General features: G+C 37.6%; 1 long non-coding RNA gene across 1 annotated transcript in view; it reads left to right on the top strand.

Moving 5' to 3' along the window:
• LOC114672672 (uncharacterized) overlaps positions 1 to 23,113 on the top strand; it is a 216,760-nt gene that overhangs the window by 589 nt on the left and 193,058 nt on the right. The window lies entirely within an intron of this gene.

The following is a 23,113-nucleotide window of genomic DNA, read 5'->3' as shown; positions in this document are numbered from 1 at the left end:
TCAAGAGAAATGGCTGTTGCTAGAAGGTGTGATTGCAGGGTGCTCTTAGAAAGGTTTTAAAAGGAAGACATTGTTAACTTTAGTTGCTATCAGAAGACATTTACCCTAGTTAGATTGGTAACTGAACATAGATCAACTTATTTGTATTCTTTAGGTGAAAATTGTCATCTATGACCATTTATTTGTATTCTGATAAAAATCTAATACATATATCAAAACTTCCTTTGCAAGTTTTTCCTCCTTAGTTGACAAAATAAGCATATAAATGATTACATCTACTTCCTTCCCAATAGTAGGGAACTTCTTAAATACTTGTGTTAATTGAACACCCTAAAAGATTGGGAGGTGAAAACTTTTGCCTCATTCACTCGGTCTTGAGGCTGGGAGATGTCTACTCATTAGCATACCTGTTGGCACAGCAGGCCTCATCATTACTTAAGTATCCAAATAATTTGATTTTTCACTGGTATTTATTCATGATATGTCATATAACACAAAGTACAATGTAGAATTGGCAGTTATTTAGTTAATTAGGTCACTCTACACTGCTGAGTAGTTTTTTCCTTCCTGATTAAATAAAAAATGAATTATCTGCTGAATTTTCACCAGTGTGTAAATTGACGTAGCCCTGCTATATGCCATCCCATTTGCAAACCAATGTGTGATTTAGGAAAATTTTAGTATTAAGAGTAAAAGTTGATTGAGTCATTAATTAAAAGAAATGAACAAAAGGAAGTTACTGTTCAGAATAGTTATTCCTTTATAAATACCTTTCTCCTAGAATTGTAATTGACACAGTAGTTAATCTTTTAAGATAATATTTAAGGCTCCCTGGTTTTATCATTTTTAATCAAGTAAAATATATTCATCATAACCCCGTTAAAGCTGTACAAAGTTATGCCTAATTTAGTCGCTTCATTAAAAATTACTGAATATAAAATAGTCAAGAAACAAATTGTGACTATATCATTTTAATTTTGCTGCTTCATGCAGAGACACAGGAATATTGAAAATTCCAAAGGCTTTGTAAACATTGTATAATTATTATTGTTGTTGTTATCATTTTAGATTTCTATTTCTCTTTAGGGTAAACAGGAATTTCAAAATTCAAAAATTTAAACACTTCAGTAATTTTAACTTTCCAAACATTTATTGAATTCTGAATTTTTTTTTTAATTCTGCAATATCTGTAATCCTTGAAAAAGGTAGTCAACAGATGTATAAAAAGTATTTACCCCTCCATACATTTTTATATTATCTTTGTTTTGTAGTTTCAACAAGGCATAATTTTCTTAGAACATATTTCTTAATTGCTTCTGAGTATTTTTGAAGAAATTATTAATTAGAAGACTCTATGCTATTTCATTTTTCAAAACTATGTATATAATCTCTATATATGGTGATGCAAAAGTATGTATTTTCTCTTTAAACGCTGATCATTGGTTAAACTGTGGAGGCCTGGGACATTTTGGATCTTTCTAAAAATTTAAAAACTGGTTTGTTAAGTGTTTCTAATAATTTTCACATTTATTTCAAATGAATGGAGCCCATTTATGTAAAATAAATATTAAGACTTTGAATGAAAGAAATATTTTCTAAGAACTCACAAAACACATATATATAATCTGATGGTTTTGTAACCTATCTGCCAGCAAATAATCATATTTCAAGTGGCATAATAATATGTTACTATAATGTCCTTGCTCATATGAAGTACAGTATCAGTAATTTTATTTGAATGATTATGTTTGGTTTCCTATAAGCTTGAAACTGCTTTTTGCTGTGGGCCTGAAGGATTTTCTAAGTTGATAGTTACATTTTGATTAATTTAAATGACAATCAGTCACATAGCACTGTCCTCAATCTCAAGAATTGACATAAGATTCCAGTTAGGCTTGCCTGCTTACTTGTTTTTCTGACACATTAGCACCCCTCATGTTGAGCTGTACCACGGAATATTAATGACAACAAATATCCTGAAAGAGGCAAAGTTTTAATGTAAGCCAGCCAGGTAGGGTGACCGTGGTATTTTGGATTATTTCAATCCTAAAATGCTTAAACAGGAAGTCATAGTTCATGATATTCTGAGCTGGTAAGTCAGAATATTCCCTGGGCAGGGAATATTTTAAATAATTAAGAATCTTGAAGGGACATTAGCAATACTGATAACAATGTTACATTTAGGAATGACTGATCACAATGTTACATTTAGGAATGACTGAAAGATTGGTTATGTTTAACTCTATTTAGGGAGCTGTGTGGTTGTGAAAATTGGGAAAGAGATATAAAGCTGCTATTAAATATTGGAAAAGCCAGAAAAATGTAAGAACTTTTAACATTCAAACATTTTACAAGTGGGAAGGGTGAAGTGCTGAGCTCCCTGTTGCTGAAGGCATCCAAAAAAGGGTTGAATGAAAGGTTCTGGTAGAGATGCTCTAGTATACAGATTTCTATTCTAGGTTGGAAATTGTCTAGATTACTTCCAAGATCCTCTGTAGCTCTAAGTGTACAGTTGGCTTCTGTGTCCATGGGTTCTGCATCTGTGGATTCAACCAAGAGCAGAGTAAAAATAAATTGTGTCTGTATTGAACATGTACAGATGTTTTTCTTGTCAACATTCCCTAAACAATACAATACAATAATTATTTATATAGCGTTTACATTGTAAGTAATCTAGAGATGGTGCAAAGTATATAGGAAGATGTGCATAGGTTATATGCAAATACTACACATCATTTTATATCAGAAACTTGAATATCTGTGGGTTTTGGTACTGGTGGCAGGTCCTGGAACCAATCCCCCACGCATACCAAGGGATGCCTGTATTCACATGGAGTAAAGGTTTCTACCACTGCCCCAGCAGGCATCAGAGCCATATTTCCTACCTGAGAATGCAAAATTCATGACAGCAGGAGCCAGGATTTCCCTAGAGTTTGTAAGAGGTCCTAGTACTTTATAGGTGCTTGATAATTATTGGTGGAATGAATGCTTTCTAATCTTTCAGACACTGGATGTGAACCACAAATGGAGTGAAGACCTGAATAAGATCCTTCTTTCTTAGTTTCTGTTGAATGGAAAGATGAGGGTGGGGAAAATCTGCATTTTAAACTCTCCTGATTTGGGGAAGCAAAAAATAGTGGTTGAGATTGGTTATGTAGTTATAAAAGAAAGCTAAAATTTAGTTATTTTCATATTTATTACTATTCCTAATTCAATTAATTAATTTTTTGAGAAGGAGTCTCATTGGAGGCTGGAGTGCAGTGGCGCAGTCTCAGCTCACTGCAGCCTCTACCTCTTGGGTTCAAGTGATTCTCCTGCCTCAGCCTCCTGAGTAGCTGGGATTACAGGTGTCCGCCACCATGCTCAGCTAATTTTTGTATATTAGTGAGACGTGGTTTCACCATGGTGGCCACACTGGTCTCAAACTCCTTACTCAATTGATCCTCCTGCCTCAGCCTCCCACAGTGCTGAGATGACAGACGTGAGCCGCTGTGCCCATCCCTATTCTCAATTTTATTCCCAGGTACTGAGTCTTCTTCATAATCTTTAAGTTATTTAAGTTCTGCTTCATTTTAAAGTATAGATGCAAGTTCAACAAGTTTTCAAAATAATAGGAAAAGCAAATATTAAAATAGAGCATGCACTTTTGTAATAAATTGGAAAAGGTGATAAGGGCCAAAGCATGAATTAACCCCAGTATGTGGGAGAGGTAAGTCTAGCTTTCGGACAAGGACAAAACATACAGGTCAGGAAAACAAGAGCTAACATGTATTGGATGAATCACATGATCTCTCGATCTATCTAATTTCTATTTCTTACAAGAGTCTACATGTTATACATTATATTTCTTCCTCCTCCCCACCTTTTAAAAATTATTTTATGGCTAAAAACCCAGAAGCTTAAAAAAGTTAACTTATCTAAGATCACAAATCTTAAAATGCTGGATCCAAGATTCAAACCCAGAAGTAGCCACTAAAATGTGTTTCATGAGTGCAGGAACTGTCTTCATTTTATGTTATTTTTTCAATGTTGAATCCACAGAATCTAGAGTCTCTTGCCTGATAAATAGTAGATGTTTAAAATACACTTGTGAATAAATAAACAGACATTTGAATCCTCGTCCACTACACAGTAGTGCATATGTACATTCTCATCACTAAATGACATTAAATAAAGAACAGTGAATTTTGACTTTAAAAATAAAAGGTCACTCTGAAAAATTTATGGAACAATGATGGCCTGATTTGGTCCATCATGGAGTTTAGGAAAATACTTCTGCAATAAATATTTCAGGTTGTAAATAATGTAAGTCTGAATTAAATGGGCACCAGGAAAAAGGGGGAAAAGGAAAAGGTTGGATGCATGACACATTTTGCAGGCAGAAGCTATGATATCTAAGGCATGATTAGACCAGTGGTGCTCACGGGCAGAGTGTTGGGTAAAGGGAGAGAGAAGTCAAACCAAAGCTTCACCAGTAGGAGCCTTCTAGAACGAATATCCCACTAATCTAATCAATATATAAGGAAGGAAGAGCAGATTCTTGTTTAAATAGGGGGAAATATTGACATTAATTTTCAATTGTGCATATCAGTGACAATGTACAGCAGATAGTTGGCTATAGACAGAACTGGAGATTTGGGAATTGGTTAGAGATGAAAGTAAAGATTTATGACATTCAGGCCAGGAGTGTTGGCTGTCGCCTGTAATGCAGCACATTGGGAGGCTGAGGCGGGCAGATCACTTGAGGTCAGGAGTTCGAGACCAGCCTGGCCAGTGTGGTGAAATCCCGTCTCTACCAAAAATACAAAAATTAGCCAGGTGTGGTGGTGGGCATCTGTAATCCCCGCTACTTGGGAGGCTGAGGTGGAGGTTGCAGTGAGCCGAGATTGCACCACTGGACTCCAGGTGACCGAGGGACACTCCATCTCAAAAAATTTATGATATTTAGAAACACCAAGGAGAATAGAGACAATATTAGATTTAAATGTGAACAAATAAGTACATAAAATAATAGAAAATAATAGAATTACATTTTTTTTTTGAGACAGAGTCTCGCTCTGTCGCCCAGGCTGGAGTGCAGTGGCGCGATCTCGGCTCACTGCAAGCTCAGCGTCCCGCCATTCTCCTGCCTCAGCCTCCAGAGTAGCTGGGACCACAGGCGCCCGCCACCACGCCCGGCTAATTTTTTTTTTTTTTTTTTATTTTTAGTAGAGACGGGGTTTCACCTTGTTAGCCAGGATGGTCTCCATCTCCTGACCTCGTGATCCACCCGCCTCGGCCTCCCAAAGTGCTGGGATTACAGGCGTGAGCCACCACGCCCAGCCTAGAATTACATTTTTGTGTATATTTATATGATATTTTAAATAGGGTCAAACTTGTCTACATCAGGAAACCCAGACACCATAAGGTTAGATATGTTTTCCTATACACAAAGTAAATATTTTAAATGGCAAAGACCCCAAAACAAAATCAATAGGCTGGAGAAAATATTTACTGCCGATGTGACAGATGAAAGATTAGTAGCCTTCATAACGAATGTATGCAAACTTCCAAATTGATAAACATTAGGTTTAAAAAAACCCTAAAGCTGAGGTGGGTAGAGAAGAAAGGGAAGATAATGTCTTTTTTTTTTTTTTTTCTTACTTTATGGTTGTTGACACAGGTGAATAGTTTCTTTTTCATGTTTACGGCTCTGTGAATAAGGTTGAGAAGTTCCTTTCCAGATCAACTGACAGGGCTTTAGGATAATTTCTAGTATATTTATTGAAAATATGAGTTAAAATGCAAAAATAATATTTTGTATAACTTCACTGTTCTTACTGATAGTCTTTAAAATTTATCTTGAATTGGCTACATTTCTGTACCTTCATTGCTTTATCGAACACTCACCAAAATCAGATCATTTCTTACCATTCTAAGTTCCTCTCCTGCCTAGATGGGTATAATATTCTTAGAATATTTTCTCTGTCTCCATTCTTGCCTCTCACCCCATTAATTTCCCAACTGGCAGTTAGAACTTTTAAAATCAGATAATAAACATTCCCCTGCTAAAACACATTAGTGTCTTCCTATTGCATTTAGAAAATAACCCATACTCCTTCCCGTGGCTTAGAAGTAGGGTGCATATATATTATAGTTTGCCCTTTAACTCTGCATAATTATTAAAAGTGCCCCTTTCATTTTTGAATGTGTTCCTGTTTGGGCAATGCATAATAGAATTATCCTGATGATAATAAAGCTCTGCTGGCTTAAATATGACGGTCTCAGAGAAATCGTCCCTCATAAAACCACCTAAGAGAGAACTCGTTTATAGTTCTTTATAAAAAATCTGTTTTCTTTATCGTATATATCAGAATTTATGATTGTTTCTTTTATTATCTAATGAAAGAATTCAATTAATTTACAATTAATTGAATTCTTAGCTGCAGGAGGCAGTCACCATTTCTTGTATTTTGTATTGTATTATCAGTGCCTGGTATGATGCCTGACAGTTAGTACATGCTTAGTAAGTTTGTTCAGTGAATCGATAACTTTGACTAATTGCCACAAATAAAATGATATAAGTAATAATTCCTTTTCTTTTTGAAAACTTTGTTCACATATTTGCTAAGATGTCTCCAGATCTCATTGTGGCCACATTTAAAAAAATGCATGCAATATTGTTTTTCCTTTCAAAGCAACTGACATATAGTGATGATTAAATGTATTGGTTTGTGAGTAAATAAAACAGGATAACAAAAACAAACAAAAACTGATTTTGTCCCCAGATCTGCTATTTGCAATGTAACTTCTAGCTGGTTGTGAACCTACTGGTTATGGACTGCATGTTTGTGTCCTCTCTAAATTCATATGTTGAAGCTCCAACCCAACCCCCATTGGATGGTCTAAAGAGGTAGGGCCTTTGGGAGGTAAATAGGTTTAGATGGGCAGTGAGGATGGAGCCCCCTCTATGATGGGATTAGTGCCCTTATAAGGAGAGGAAGAAACACCAGAATTTCCTCTCTCTCTCTGCTATGTGAGAGTACAGCAAGAAAGTGAGCTGTCTGCAAGCTCTGAAGAGGCCTCTCACCAGACACCAAATCTGGCAGCACCTTGATTTTGAACTTCTCAGCCTCCAGAACAGTGAGAAATAAGTGTTGTTTAAGCCACCCAGTCTATGGTATTTTGTTATAGCAGCCTAAGTTGACTAAGGCACTGCCTGAAACTCAGTGTACATATATATATATGTACATATATATATTATTATTATTAGCTGCAGGAGGCAGTCACCTACATATATATATATATGTAGTTTTTTTTGTGTGTGCATATATACACACACACACATAGAATACACACACAGTTTTTTACATGTATGTACTGTGCATATATATATGTAAAATAAGGCTAATACACTTAAAAGGATGAAATGAGATGTACTAGTATAATGCTCAGAACATCACAATCAAACAAAAATCATTAACTATTGAAAAATTTTATTGTTTTATTGGGAAAATCTGTTTCATGTATTGGTAATAGCAAAATTTTCAGTTCAGGTCAGTTAGACTTTGCTTGTTCATCATACTGTACAGCTACTGTTAAGTGCTCAAAAAATGTACAGAGTATAAACTAATTTAATATTTACCCTATTATCAGGTATTTTCAATTTGATTTTTCCCAACTGATTTATGACTGCCCTTTTTTTCCTTCCTTATTATATTTTAGATTGATCAGTTTTGGGTTACTTCACTTACTTTCCTTCTGTTTGCATGCTGGCTATACATTCTTTCACTATTCTACTAGTAATTTGTCTAGAGATTAACATGTGTCTTTGGGTTATTATAATTAATATAAACTAGTACTCTTACTACATTCCAGTCAATGCTGAGACCTTCAACATTTAACTCCAATAATCTTTCCTCACCTCCTGAATGCTGTGTTACTGTTGTCATGCAATGTTAACTCTACATATATTTTAACCTTCTTAAGATAATATTATTCCTTAAGATAATATTAATTGCTATTGCTATTATTGTTATTATTTTGTCTGGTCAGAATTTCTTCAGTTTTCCCCCATACTCTGCCTATCTAGTTTTCTTGAATTTTTTGTGTTTCCCTTTGAGATTATTTTACTTAACTATCTTTAGCAGTTTAGTGGGACTTTTAAATGGATGGCCCTTATTCATGTAATTCCATTGTCTTCTGTCTTACATCTTCTCTGCTGAAGAGTCAGCTATCAGTCTTATGGTTGCTCCTTTGAAAATCAAGTGTCTTATTTTTTGGATCCTTTTGCAATGTCTTTGTCTTTGGTTTTCAGCTGTTTTATTGCAGTGTGCTTAGGTGTGGGTTTTCTTTTTAATTGCTCTCTCTAGATTTTGAAGCAATTCTTGGATCTGTGGCTGGGTATCTTTTAGCATTTGGAATGGTCTTGATATTTACTCATAAATGTAGTTCTCACCTCGTTCTCACTGTTTTCCCTTCTGGAGGGAGATGGTGTTGCATGCATGCTAGAACCTTTCACCATGTCACCATGTCCCACATGTCCCTTTCAGTTTTATACGTAGTTTCCGTCTTTTGTGTTCTTTAGATTTCCATCAGTATATTTTATACTTACCTGATTTCTAGTTTATTAATCCTTTCCTCAGCTATGTCCCATCTTCAGGTCTGTTGTCAGACCTATCTACTGAGGCATTTATTTCAGTTACTGTTTTCAGTCTTATATTTCCATTTTGTTCTTGTTTATAGATTTCAGTTATCTGATAAAATCCTCCATCTTGTCCTTTATTTTCTTGAACATGTGAATACACAGTTACTTTAAAGCCCATGTCAGATAATTCCAATATCTAGGTCGTCTGTTCATTTGATATATTGTTAATTTATTCTCTAGAATTTTAAAATTGAAATTCTGGGCATAGTTTATAAAAATTAAAGAATCTCTGGGTGATCAAAATGCTGCTTTTTATGGTACTGCTTTCTTTCTCTGTTCCAGAGAAGATTGGAATGAACAGAGAAAACACAAGTCAAGACAATTTTGAAGATTTGAATTTGAAAAAAATTTTGCTGAAAAGCATGTACATAGGCCAAACTTGACTCAGGGTATTTTCCATGAAGATTAAAGAACTTACTATGTGTTTCCTCTTTGCAAGCATCAAAATTGTTACTGGTATATAGCTGCATGTTTATAATATCACTAAAATTACTGTGGTCTTTTCAACACACTCACCAAAATCAGATCATTTCTTAGTGCAAAATGTTTTTATCTTTTCTATTGCTTAAAGGAGTGAATGGGAATCTGTGTTTTCCCTTGAGATTCTACAATTTGGTGAAAGCTCATCCTTGGAGTTTATTGCCACATTTCTTTCCTTGAAATAAAAACTGTGCAGCTAACTGCAGCTACCTTAGGGACTAAGATTATAATTACCATGTCCCTCCCTTAGAATGCATCCACATACAGGCCATAGGTTGCTCAGTTTGAATGCTTGGCATTCCTGGGACCTGATGGCATTTTGATAAATGATGCACATACATAATTTGAAAAATTTTAAATGCATTGGCAGAGATCAGGAAATGTTCGTGTTAATAAAAGCATAATTTTCTGGATCAAAGCAGATAAGGGAGGCCAATTTTCTCAGATGAGGAGAGCTGCAGAATCTGTTTAGTAAATGAGAAGAGAGGTTGAGGGAAGATGAGCCCTTTAAATGAGAGCAAAATACTTTATCAATGTAAACCAATTTTAGAGTAGTCCCTTTTCCTCTTTGAAGGGACACTGGGAGTAAAGGAATGAAATCAGCATGCTTTTTTAAAAAAAATTCTAAGCAAGTCTACCTGAACTCCCTAGTGGGATGGCTACAACCTCAGTCAGTTTATATCAAAATGTGGAAAAAATGTTTTATTTGAATGCAAATTCTGTTAACTCGACAGCCAGGACTTAGAAGAAGGAGAGAGAAAAAAACAACAACAAAAAACAAAACAAAACAAAAAAGCAAACAAACAAACAAAAAATGAGCATTAGATGAATGGTAGGAATAAAGAATAAGGAAAGGAATGAGAATTAAGGGATTAAAAAGGCCTTGAGAGAGACAGGGAGGGCATACATATGTCTTTAACAGAATGGTAGCTAAAGTGCACTGTATATTTCGTATATTAGAATTATAGAATGGCTATAATTTTATATTATAGAATGACATATTATAGACTGACTATAATAAATGAGAAAGAGCAGGGGTGATGCCTAAGGATGGTGAGCAGAAAAGGAAGAAGAGGGTTACAAAGGAAAAAGAGAAGAGGACAAAGGACAGGGGCAACTTTTACTTTGTTTATTGGCTTATGTGAAGGGGAGTTGATCACTTAGGACCGAATTGATTGTCTGTTTTTCTGAGGAGTAGTTCTGGCGTTTTTGTTGTTTGTTTGAAATTTTTGCAATTAAGTCTCAAGGGTCTTCTCTCATGGCCTCTGTAAACTACCAATCCCTATCTTTATCAACCATGGTCTACTCTGGGAAAAGGGAGTGATGGGCTTTTCTGCTCGGGTTTAGTTTATGTCCAACATGCAAACATGAAACCAATAATACAAGGCAATGTTCACAGTCCCCCAGTAAAAGTTTCAGAAAGGTTTGTTTTTCTTTACTGCAAAGCAAGCACATATCCATTAACTAAATTGCTTTATGAAGTTGTAAAAAATATTTTGGTAAAGCTGGTATTGTTCATTTGGGGATTATGTACAATTAATGAAATTAGTGCTATGAGACAACTATATGTTAAAACGGGAAAGAGTTCCTTCCAAATATCAGTGACTCTACAATACAGTGAAGGTACAATACGTTTAAGTGAGTCTTCTTTTTTCTTTTTTTCTTCAATAGGTTTGTTATACTCAAAATGTACCAGGAACAGGAACAAAAGTATTTTATAAAAGAATTAATTTTTTGTGGTCTAAGTCCCAAAGCATTATGTAATCAAAGTGGAAGCAGAAAAGCATGGCTTTGAAAATAATTGGTCATGTCATGTCACACTTAACACATGTGCAGTGTGTCCCCAGAGAAGACTAGTGAAGTTATTTCATGTATTTAAATGGGGATAAGTTGAAAAAGAGTTGTAGAGATTTGCTTAGATCCCTTGTATCCACTATCTTTGCTTCTGGAGATAAGGGCAGGATATAAATGAAATGGGTAAATGGAAGAGTTCGTGGCAGCAAATAAGTTTGTGTTCTCTGCCACTTCCAAGGGGTCCCTTGCATAAACTTCCTGCCCCAAGAGATTTGGAAATGGAAGAACAGTGACCAGCAGAGGGAGTAGTGCTGGTGCCAGGACCTGATTTAGCAAACACCTCAACTTTATTGGTTTAGAAGGAGCCAGAGAACTTGAACACAGCAATGATGGCAAATAACAGGGACCAGCATCTTCCCATTTGTGGGAAGCTAATGGCAGGCTACAAAATCACTATCTTTTTTTTTTTTTTTTTTTGAGATGGAGTCTCGCACTGTCACCCAGGCGTGCAATGGCATGATATCGGCTCACTATAACCTCTGCCTCCTGTGTTCAAGCAGTTCTCCTGCTTCAGCCTGCTGAGTAGCTGGAATTATAGGTGCGCACCACCACGCCCGGCTAATTTTTGTATTTGGCATAGACGGGGTTTCACCATGTTGGTCAGGCTGGTCTCGAACTCCTGACCTCGTGATCCACCCGCTTCGGCCTCCTAAAGTGTTGGGATTACAGGCGTGAGCCACCGCACCCGGCCCAAAATCACTATTTTAACCTCAAGTCCATTGAGCTCAAAATTAAGTAGAACAAACCATACTCATCTGCCTTAATGGTTGTTATTTCACTTTATTTTTACTAAAGTAGCAGATGTATGACTGAGGTATCAGGGAAGTGAAGATATTAATTTTTTCAAAGTTGTCTTTAATCAAGGGTAGTTTATTATAGTATGTCTTGTATTCATTTCTCATATGTTACTACCCGTCCATAGAGTCAATTATTTTTTTCCTGGCAAATCTATGTTTCATTTGAATGTTGAAATAGCTAAGTCTTTATTAACCTGGGTGCAGATTGGCCTTCTAACCTTGGAAGTCTACCTTTTCTGGTTAATAATAGATCCTTAAACTAGCTCTCAGAAAGCCCTTCAATCTCCAAAAAGGATCTTTCTTTCCCTCCTTCCTTCCTTCTCTCTCTCTCTCTTTCTTTCTCCAGAAAGAATCCTTCCTTCCTTCCTTCCTTCCTTCCTTCCTTCCTTCCTTCCTTCCTTCCTTCCTTCCTTCCTTCCTTCCTTCCTTCCTTCCTTCTTTCTTTTTTTCTCTCTCTCTTTCTTCTTCTTTTTTCTGACAAGTTCTTACTCTGTGCCCAGGCTGGAGTGCAATCATGCAGTTTTGGCTCACTGCAATCCCCACCTCCTGGGTTCAAGTGAGTCTGCTGGCTCAGCTTCTTGAGTAGCTGGGATTACAGGCTCCTGCCACAACAGCTGGCTAATTTTTGTATTTTTAGTAGAGACAGGGTTTCACCAAGTTGGCCAGGCTGGTCTTGAACTGCTGAACTCGTGATCTGCCCACCTTGGCCTCCCAAAGTGCTGGGATTAGAGGTGTGAGCCACCACGCCTGGCCAAGAATTTTTTTTTCTAAAGGACTAATGAACTTGACAGTGACAAAAGAACAGAAAATGGAAACATTAAAATGCCTAAGGAAAAGGAAACAGGTTTTGATCCCTGTGGACTGTGATGAGTGGGGACCAGCTCGGTGTCTGTGCAAGCATCCTGGACTTGAGAAAAATGTGGAGGATGTAGTTACACATGATTGAGATGACTTCAGCTCTAGGGAGGAAAAAGGGAATTATTTTTGAAAATCATAGTTTAAAAAGCAGACTTTATAAAGCTATCACTATATTTACAGGTGGATTTGTCATTCATTTAAAGATTCAACAAATATAGATTTAAGTAAAATCTGCTACTTCAATTTCCTATACATTTCAACAAAGGGCAAACCTTGAGTAAATTCAGTTGCAAAGACAGTAAAAATTGTTAAAAATCATTGAAATTTATTTAAACAGAAGGTCTTCCATAAAATGTTCTAAGATACAGATAAGCCTGAAAAATTATTGTCCTATATAATTTTGCTTTATAATTTAAGTAGGAAATTTGTAGGAATTTTACAAACAAAAAGAAATACCCTAAAGCCAAACTATTAAGTAAACTAAATAAATAGATAAACTCACATGTACTAATAAGATGGTCTTATAAATCACATCAAAATGATTGAGAGTTTTTAATAGACTTATTTTTTTAGAGCAGTTTTAGGTTTATAGAAAAATTGAGCAGAAAGTACAGAGAGTTCCCATATGCACCCTCCCACTTCCACAACCGTTTTCTCTATTAATAATATCTTGCATTCATGTGGTAAGTTTTTTTACAGTTAATGAACTAATGTTGATATATTATTATTAACGATTGTTCATAGTTTACATTAAAGTTCATAATTTGTGTTGTATATTCTATGGGTTTTGACAAGTCTGTAATGACATGTGTACACCATTGTAGTAGCATACAGAGTAGTTTCACTGCCCTAAAAATCCTCTGTGCTCCACCTAGATATCCCTTCCCCCCCAACAATCCCTGATAACCGCTGATCATTTTACTGTCTCCATAGTTTTGCCTTTTCCAGAATGTCATATATTTACAATCATACAGTATAGAGCCCTTTCAGATTAGTTTCTTATACTTACTAGTATGCATTGACTTTTCCTTCATATCTTTTCATGGGCTAACTCATTTTTTTTTTTTTTGGCACCAAATAATATTATTCCAATGTCTGGATATCCAGTTTGTTTATCCACCTACTGAAGGACATCTTGGTTGCTTTCAAGTTTTGGCAATTATGAATAAAGCTGCCATAAATACTCGTGTGCAGATTTTGAATGGACATAAATTTTCAATTTATTTATGTAAATACCAAGGAATGTGTGATTGCTGGATCACATAGTAAGAGCATGCCTAGTTTTAACAAGAAACCACCACACAATCTTTCAAAGTGGCTATAGCATTTTGCATTCCTAGCAGCAGTAAATCAGAGTTTCTGTTGCTCAACACCCTTGCCAGCCTTTGGTGGTGTCAGTGTTCTGGCTTTTCACCCTTTTAATAGGTGTGTAGTGGTATCTCGTTGCTATTTTAATTTGTAATTTTCTAATAACATATCATGTTGGGCATCTTTCCATATGCTTATTTGCATTTGCATGTCTTCATTAGTGAGGTGTTTGTTCAGATCTTTTGTTTAAAAACGATCATTTTAAATTTATAAAATATATACAATAGTCAACAGAGAAAGTCTGGAAAAACAAAAATGTTATTTAAAATCACATTTAACCACACTATTGTTGTTTTTATATTCTCTTTTTCCACTGTTTTGTTCAAATGCAAAAGGATTTTACTTATCATTATGTACATACTATTTTATATGGTCCTTTAGAAATGTTATAACATATCTTGTAATTATTAATACAATTTATTATAAATAAGCAGGTATATTATAATTAATCATTTCCTTATATTGGATATTTAGGTTACTTCCATTTGTCAGGCAACGTTTTTAAAAGCTTTCTTTTTCTTAACAAAGCAAATTTATAAATCTTTCTTTTTTTTGAGACTCTGCCATTCAGGCTGAAGTGCAATGGTGTAATCACTACTCGTAGTAGCCTCAGACTCCCAGGATCAAGTGATCCTCCTAAATAAACCTCCTGAGTAGCTGGGACTACAGGTGTGTGCCACCACACCCAGGTAGTAATTCTTCTTCCTCTTCCTCTTCCTCTTCCTCTTCCTCTCCTTCACCTTCTCCTTCTCCTTCTCCTTCTCCTTCCTCTTTTTCTTCTTCTATTTTTGTACAGACAGAGTCTTACTATGTTTCCCTAGCTGATCTCAATAGAACTCTTGGGCTCAAGTAATCCTCCCGCCTTGGCCACCCAAAGTGCTGGGATTACAGGTGTAAGCCACTGAACCTGAACCCTGTAGATTTCTTTTTGAGTTGAAAACTGCAAATTCTGCTTAATCTTTTTTTTTTTTTCTGTAGATTAAAGTGACCTATGTTGGAAATGCAGAATTATTTTGTAGATAAGCTTAATAGAAAACATGTTCTAATGGACTTGTGGGCGCGGTGGCTCACGCCTGTAATCTCAGCACTTTGGGAGGCCGAGGTGGGTGGATCACAAGGTCAGAAGATCGAGACCATCCTAGCTAACACAGAATTAGCTGGGCGTGGTGGCGGGCACCTGTGGTCCCAGCTACTGGGGGAGGCTGAGGCAGGAGAATGGCGTGAACCCGGGAGGCGGAGCTTGCAGTGAGCTGAGATCGCGCCACTGTACTCCAGCCTGGGCGACAGAAAGCGACTCTGTTTCAATAATAATAATAATAATAATACAAGCAGGAGATTATAGGTAGATATGGATCATTTTTACGTGTAATAAACTGCTGATAAGGTTTTGCCCTGGTGGAGCCCCCAACATATGATAGTTAATTTGGTGACTGTGAAAACCCAGAACGTAGAAAAGTGTCTTCTAGGGATATAACCCTATCATAAAAGCTCCACGCCTAGTCAATTCTTTGAAGAACTTCTCAAAGGTGGCACAGTTTTGATCTTTGGAAGTTTTAACATGTTCTCTGTGATCCTAGCATTTCTAATTAGAACCTTGACATTTCTTGTGACTTATCAGAATCCTGCATTGGCAGGGAGCTCTGTAACCAGTTTACTATGCTAGAAGAATGAGGTCAGGATGGAGGTCTCTGAGCTAGAAGGATTAGCCCAGGAAAAGGGTAAGGATTCAGAGTCAGAGACTGGTCATTTACTCCATCTCTTCCTTGTTTCTCACTTTTCATACCAATCCAACAGGAATTTTTGAGAATTAAAGGAAGTACCATATACAAAAGCACCCAGCATCTAATTATTATTATATAAATGTTAGTCTCCTCCTTGGAATAACTCCTCTTGTTCATGGTTTGTTGAAATTCTAATTGTCAAGGAAAGGCAATTCTGTAGCATATCTATATGGTCAGGATTCTATAGGTTAGAAGTGACAAGAAAAACAATCAAGCACTTAAAAAATAACACTAGCTTGAGAAAAACAGGCAATTATTGGCTTATGGCCAGAAGGAGCACAGTGGGATATGGGACTTCACACAGTATCATCAGGCTTGTCGCTTTCCATCTTCTGAGTGTGTCTTACTTTGTGTTGTCTTTCTTCTCATGTCCCTAGGAGATGGCGAAGCTAGTTACCAGATGTTCTAGCTTATATTCTACCATCTGAGTAAACTCTGTGCAAATGGCATATCTCTTCTAACAGTTTCAGCAAAAGCCCCAGATCTGATATCAATTGTCTTGGTCTGGATCATATTCACATCCTTGACCCAGTGGTTGTAGGTCTGATTGGCAGGCCTGGAAGGGGTCCTTGGTGACCTCTGAAGGGGTCAGCCCTACTGGAATTATGTGGGAGGAAAATACCCCCAAAAGAAAATGAGTTGACAGTCAAAATTGCATGTGTGCTTTCTTTCTTTTCTTTTTTTTTCTTGAGACGGAGTCTTGCTCTGTTGTCCAAGCTGGAGGGCAGTGGTGTGATGTTGGCTTACTGCAACCTCTGCCTCCTGGGTTCAAGCAATTCTGCCTCAGCCTCCCGAGTAGCTGGGATTACAGTCACGTGCCACCACGCCCTGCTAATTTTTGTATTTTTAGTAGGGACAGAGTTTCAGCATGTTGGTCAGGCTGGTCTCAAACTCCTGACCTCGTGATCTGCCCACCTCGGCCTCCCAAAGTACTGGGATTACAGGTGTGAGCCATTGCGCCTGGCCCACATGTGTGCATTTTACATGTTTGTATAGGGATTTCTTTTGTGACCCTTTCTAAGGAACATTGCAGGAGGGAAAGGCAGTGAAAAAAATCACATCTATTCTCATTTGTTCTACCCCATGGGAAAAAAGAACTCCTGAATCAACTGCTCATGCCACAGGAGTTACAGGACAGCCAGCCTTGTGGAACATGAGGAGCTGCCACCATCTTCTCTTTACACCTTCTACCTGGTCCAATTCCACCTTGTTTCCCTGATTTGTCACTGAGCGTTCTATACAAGTGAGGATAGTGTTTGTAAATCACAGAAAACCAAGTTTATCTGTGGAGAACCACATGGAGAGTTATTATTGTTATTTTACACTATGTGAAGGCCACAGGTAAGCAGGCTCGTACAGTATCTTCATGATTCCATCAGGGACACAGGGCCTTCTGTCTGTTCCTTAGATACTCGTAGGATATGGATTTTGTCCTCTGCATTTTTCCCTGAAGATCTCAAGATATTTTCTCCACTTCCTGCATTACCTCAGGAGGAAGCAGAAGGCAGAGGGCAGAAGGTGCATGCCAGCTAACTGTCCTCTCTTAGAGAGAGAGAGAGAGAGAGAGAGAGAGAAAGGGGCCCCTGGCAGCTAGGAACTGGCCTGGCGCTATCAATGGGCCTTGTTGCTAGGAGCTGACCTGGCACTCATGGCTAGGCCTTAGCAACTAAAAAGACAGTGCTAGAGATACCAGAATTATAGTGAGGGTTTTGGAGAAAAGGGGTGGAATAAACCTTTGACTATTCACAAGCTGGACTAGATTTGACTTAACAGTACACGGCCCAAGTGGACCACTGTAAATACATTTCAAAAAGTTACATTAATTCTCTGTCTGGATTTATATAACTAGTCTCAGAGAAGGCAAACTGAGACAGCAAATGGCAAAACTGTGAAATACAGTTTTATTTGCACACAGGAGGACCTAGTTTTGACATTTTGTTAAACAACCAAGATTTATTCCTTAAAAAATTAAATAACACAAGTGATACATAAACACTTATGCATTATGAAACATTCAAGTATTAAATAATATGAGAATATAGAGTGAACATCACAATTTCCTTTCCCTTCCTCCACAATCTTCCCTCACTAGCAGGAACTACTGCTAAAATATTCGTGCATTTATTAGAGAACTGTTCACTTTACATTCACACTTGTAATTTTAGTTTCTTGTGTGTGTGTGTGCGCGCATGTGTGTGTGTGTGCGTATCATTGTTTTCCTTATACATACAAGTTAATCTCTTACCATAACAAGTAGAACTGCTGAGTCTAAGGTTTAACTTTAACCTTTTGCTGGATGTGACCAGACTCCAAAATGTCCTTTTCCAATTTCCATGGCCACAAACAGTGTATGAAAGTCGTCATTTCCTCTTACCTTCACCAACCCAGAGTCACTCACTCTTCAGTTAAGCACTTGCTACTCCATTGTTGGTTTAATTTACATTTCCCTGATTACTACTAATGTTGAGGACCCTTCCATATGTTTATGGGCCGTTAGGAATTCTTGTTCTATGAATTGTTTATCTTTATTCTTCCCTTGCTGATTTGTTTGGAGTGTTTGTGTAGTACAGATATTAATTCTTTGTTGCAATCATATGAGTTAAAAACATTTTCTCTCCCTCTGCAGTTTGCCTTTTAGCTTACTATAATGTCTTTTTCTTGTTAAATAATTTAATATAGAATGATCTGAAAAATGTTTTCCTTTTAGCTTCTGGGTTTTGTGTTTTACAATGAAACTTTTCCTTATTCCATTCTTGTAAGAATTTTCTCCTATATTTTGTTCAAATATTTTATAGTTTGGCTCTAGGTTTAGCCAGGAATCTGAGCTTTCTCATTTGGTATAATATAGGTAGGAATCAAACGTGTCTTTTCCTACATGATGTAATGGAATCAAAATTCTCGGGTCCGTTTTCCAGCTCTACTGTTTGCTGGTAGTTCAGAATGACTAGCGTCGTCTGTGCCTCAGTTTTATTATCACTAAAACACGAATAACACTTTTATCTACCTCATAGGATTGTGGGACTGATAAAATGAATTATTACATGAAAAACACTTAGAATAGTGTCTGGCATATTGTAAACTCTTCTTAATGTATGCTAACCACAACAAAAATCCCCTAAACTCCCCAAACAAAACAACAACAGCAACAAAACAAATCCAAACTCTCCTCTAGTGAATTGATACATCATATTTACTGTAATATGTATACACAAATGGGTCTGTTTTTGGATTCTACTCAGTTTTATTGATCTCATTGTGCCACTTTTCTTTATTTACTATAACTTTAAGATATATTTGCCGTCAGGAAGGGCATATGCCTCTCATTGTTTGATATAGTTTGGCTGTGACCCCACCCAAAATCTAATCTTGAATTTTAATCCCCATAATCCACATAAGGCCCATGTGCATCCCATAATCCCCTGGGCAAGACCAGGTGGAGGTAATTGGATCATGGAGGCTGTTTCCCCCATGCTGTTCTTGTGATAATGAGTGAGTCTCATGAGATCGGATGGTTTTATAAGCATCTGTCATTTCCCCTCCTTGCACTCACTCTGTCCTGCCACCCTGTGGAGAAGGTGCCTGCTTCTCCTTTGCCTTCTACCATGATTGTAAGTTTCCTGAGGCCACCCCAGCAATGAAAAAATGTGAGTTAACAAATCTCTTTCCTTTATAAATTACCCAGTCTTGGGTATTTCTTCATAGCAGTGTGAGAACAGACTAATACATTGTTCTTTTTTTTTTTTTTTTTTTTTTAAATTATCCTCCAGCATGTTTTTTTCTACAGATGAATTTTAGAATTTTCTTTTTAAGTTCTATAAGAAACATCTTGTTGACTTCAATAAAAAGTGTTAGGTTCCACAGGAATTTATTTAGGATTTTAATTACATGTATGAGTTACTTTAGGGTGAATTAATATATTTACAATATTGAATTTTCCTGAAAGATGAGTTCACATGTCATACATTACTCCAAAAATGTATCTTGTTTTATGTTCTTCAACAAAATGTTTGCATTTTCTTCACATCTTGCTTCTAATTGTAAAGTGGCTGAAGAACTCCTGATGCTGTTACTGTTAGTCAGACACAGGGACAATGGGAGAGTCTTGTTGTATCTTAGCAATTTTGACTTGGTCAAGCTCCCATCTCTGAATTAATTCCTGTGACTAGAAGAAGGTATGTATCCACAACTGCTTTGAATTTAATTAATGGACCCCACCTTTAACTCCTGGGCAATAGGGAAATTACCTAAGAAGGTAGAATAAGTGGAAATGTCAATTATTGCAATTTGGGGGTATACTTTTGTCTTATATTGACATTTGGCCTGATTTTATTTTTATTAATTTATTTCTTACTAAGGATTTTCCTTGGGAAGGATTTCTACATTGCATGCTTTCTGAGTCCTTGTATGTCTGAGAGTGTCTCTTGTTTCCTTATTCACAAAATAATAAAATGTTTAAAATAGTCCATTGTCTTCATTTATTTTTGTGTAGTAAATGAGAAATTTGATGCCTACCTGATTTTCTTTCATATCTCTTTCTTTGGATCTCTCTTGCCCTTTCACCTTCCACCATGGGATCACACAGCATGCAGGCCCTACCAGATATGCACCTCTTGATTTTGGACTTCCCAGACTCCAGAACTGTGAGAAATACATCTCTCTTCTTTATAAATTACCTAGTCTCAGGTATTCTGTTGTGGCAGCAAAAAATGGACTACGACAGTCTGCTTCCTTGAAACAACCAAGCCTCCTTAAGTAATTTGTGTTTTATTTTTCTATGTAAGTCTATGTAATTTGAGGTTATTATACTCAGCATCTTGGGCAGTGCTATCCTGGCAAGCAGTGGGGATAGCGAAAGCAGTTAATTTTCTAAATAGCTGAAATTTTTTCAGTAGTCTTTTTCTAGGACTGAGGAACAAGAGGGCTGGGATAGTTTTTCTATGAACTGAGTGCATCCTATTACCAATCTTTTGAAACCCTTAATTGGCCTCAAGATTGAAGAGATCTGCCCCATGCTTTTCCAGAGAACACTATCCTTCCTCTGAGCCTGGTTCACATTGTGTTGTGGAGACTCCTGTAAGTCTATGTCATTGTAATTGAGAGCATCTCCTTAGATGTTTGCAGGGTTTTCTTCAGGCTTAAAAAGTATCCTGCACTTCCTCCACCTCCTCCCCAATTGTCCTACAGACCTCCTACTGCTTGAGTCACCTCAGCTGTACCTTGGCTAAGGAAAGAAGCAAGTATTTAGGCCACTGTCTTCTGAGAATTACCTCTGATTTATCTTTAATTTTTTATTTATTTCTGTATTAGTCTGCTTTCACGCTGCTGATAAAGACATACCCAAGACTGAACAATTTACAAAAGAAAGGTTTAATTGGACTTATAGCTCCATTTGGCTGGGGAAGCCTCACAATCATGGTGGAAGACAAGGAGGAGCAAGTAACACCTTACATGATTGGCAGTAGGCAAAAAGAGAGAGAGAGAGCTTGTGCAGGGGAATGCCTCTTTTTAAAACCATCAGATCTTGTGAGACTTATTCACTATCACAAGAACAGCATGGGAAAGACCTGCCCCATGATTCAATTACTCCCCCACCAGGTCCCTCCCACAATACATGGGAATTCAAGATGAGATTTGGGTGAGTACACAGCCAAACCATGTCATTTCACCCCGTCCCCTCCCAAATCTCATGTCCTCACATTTTGAAACCAATCATGCCTTCCCAACAGTCCCCCAAAGTCTTAACTCATTTCAGCATTAACTCAAAAGTCCACAGTCCAAAGTCTCATCTGAGACAAAGCAAGTGCCTTCCGCCTATGAGCCTGTAAATCAAAAGCAAGTTAGTTACTTATTAGATACAATGGGGGTACAGGCATTGGGTAAATATAGTCATTCCAAATGGGAAAAATTGGTCAAAACAAAGGGGCTATTGGCCCCAAGCAAGTCTGAAATTCAGTGGGGCTGTTGAATCTTAAAGTTCCAGAATGATCTCCTTTGATTCCATGTCTCCCATCCAGGTCATGCTGATGCAGGAGATAGGTTACCATGGTTTTGGGAAGTGCCACCCCTGTGGCTTTGCAGCATACAGCCTTCCTCCTGGCTGCCTTCACTGGCTGGCATTGCCTGTCTATGGTTTTTCCAGGCACATGATGCAACCTGTCAGAGGATCTACCATTCTAGGGTCTGGAGGATGGTGGCCCTCTTCTCATAGCTCCACTGAGTGGTGCCCCAGTAGGAACTCTGTGTGGGGGTTCTGACTCCACATTTCCCTACTGTACTGCCCTAACAGAGGTTCTCCATCAGGGCCCCACCCCTGCAGCAAACTTCTGCCTGGGCATCCAGGCATTTCCATACGTATTCCAAAACCTAGGCAGAAGTTCCCAAACCCCAATTCTTGACTTCTGTGCACTCACAGGCTCACACCATGTGAAAGCTGCCAAGGCTTTGGGCTTGTACCCTCTGAAGCCATGGCCTGAGTTCTACATTGGCCCTTTCAGCCATGGCTGGAGCAGCTAGGACACAGGGCACCAAGTCCCTAGGCTGCATACAGCATGGGGACCCTGGGCCCAGCCCATGAAACCACTTTTTCCTCCTAGACCTCCAGGCCTGTGATAAGAGGGACTGCTGTAAAGACCTCTGACATGCCCTGGAGACATTTTCCTCATTGTCTTGGTGATTAACATTCGGCTCCTCATTACTTATGCACGTTTCTGCAGCTGGCTTGAATTTCTCCTTAGAAAATGGGATTTTCTTTTCTATCACATTGTCAGGTTGCAAATTTTCCAAACTTTTATGCTCTGCTTCCCTTATAAAACTGAATGCCTTTAGCAGCACCCAAGTCAAGTCTTCAGTGCTTTGCTGCTTAGAAATTTCTTCTGCAGATACCGTAAATCATCCCTCTCAAGTTCAAAGTTCCACAGATCTCTACAGTAGGGGCAAAATGCTGCCAATATCTTTGCTAAAACATAACAAGAGTCATCTTTGATCCAGTTCCCAACAAGTTCCTCATCTCCATCTGAGGCCACCTTAGCCTGGATTTCATTGTCCATATCATTTTCAGATTTTGCTCAAAGCCATTAAACAGGTCTCTAAGGAGTTCCAAACTTTCCCACATTTTCCTGTCTTCTGAGCCCTCCAAACTTCCCATCTCTGCCTGTTACCTAGTTCCAAAGTTGCTTTCACATCTTTGGGTATCTTTTCAGCAATGTGCCACTCTATTGGTACCAATTTAGTGCATTAGTCTGTTTTCACATTGCTGATAAAGACATACCCAGACTAAGCAATTTGCAAAA

Source organism: Macaca mulatta, chromosome 15 (assembly GCF_049350105.2).
Source record: "Macaca mulatta isolate MMU2019108-1 chromosome 15, T2T-MMU8v2.0, whole genome shotgun sequence".
NCBI lineage: Eukaryota > Metazoa > Chordata > Mammalia > Primates > Cercopithecidae > Macaca > Macaca mulatta.
The sequence above is the reverse complement of the archived record's forward strand: the minus strand, read 5'-3'. Positions and strand labels throughout refer to the sequence as shown.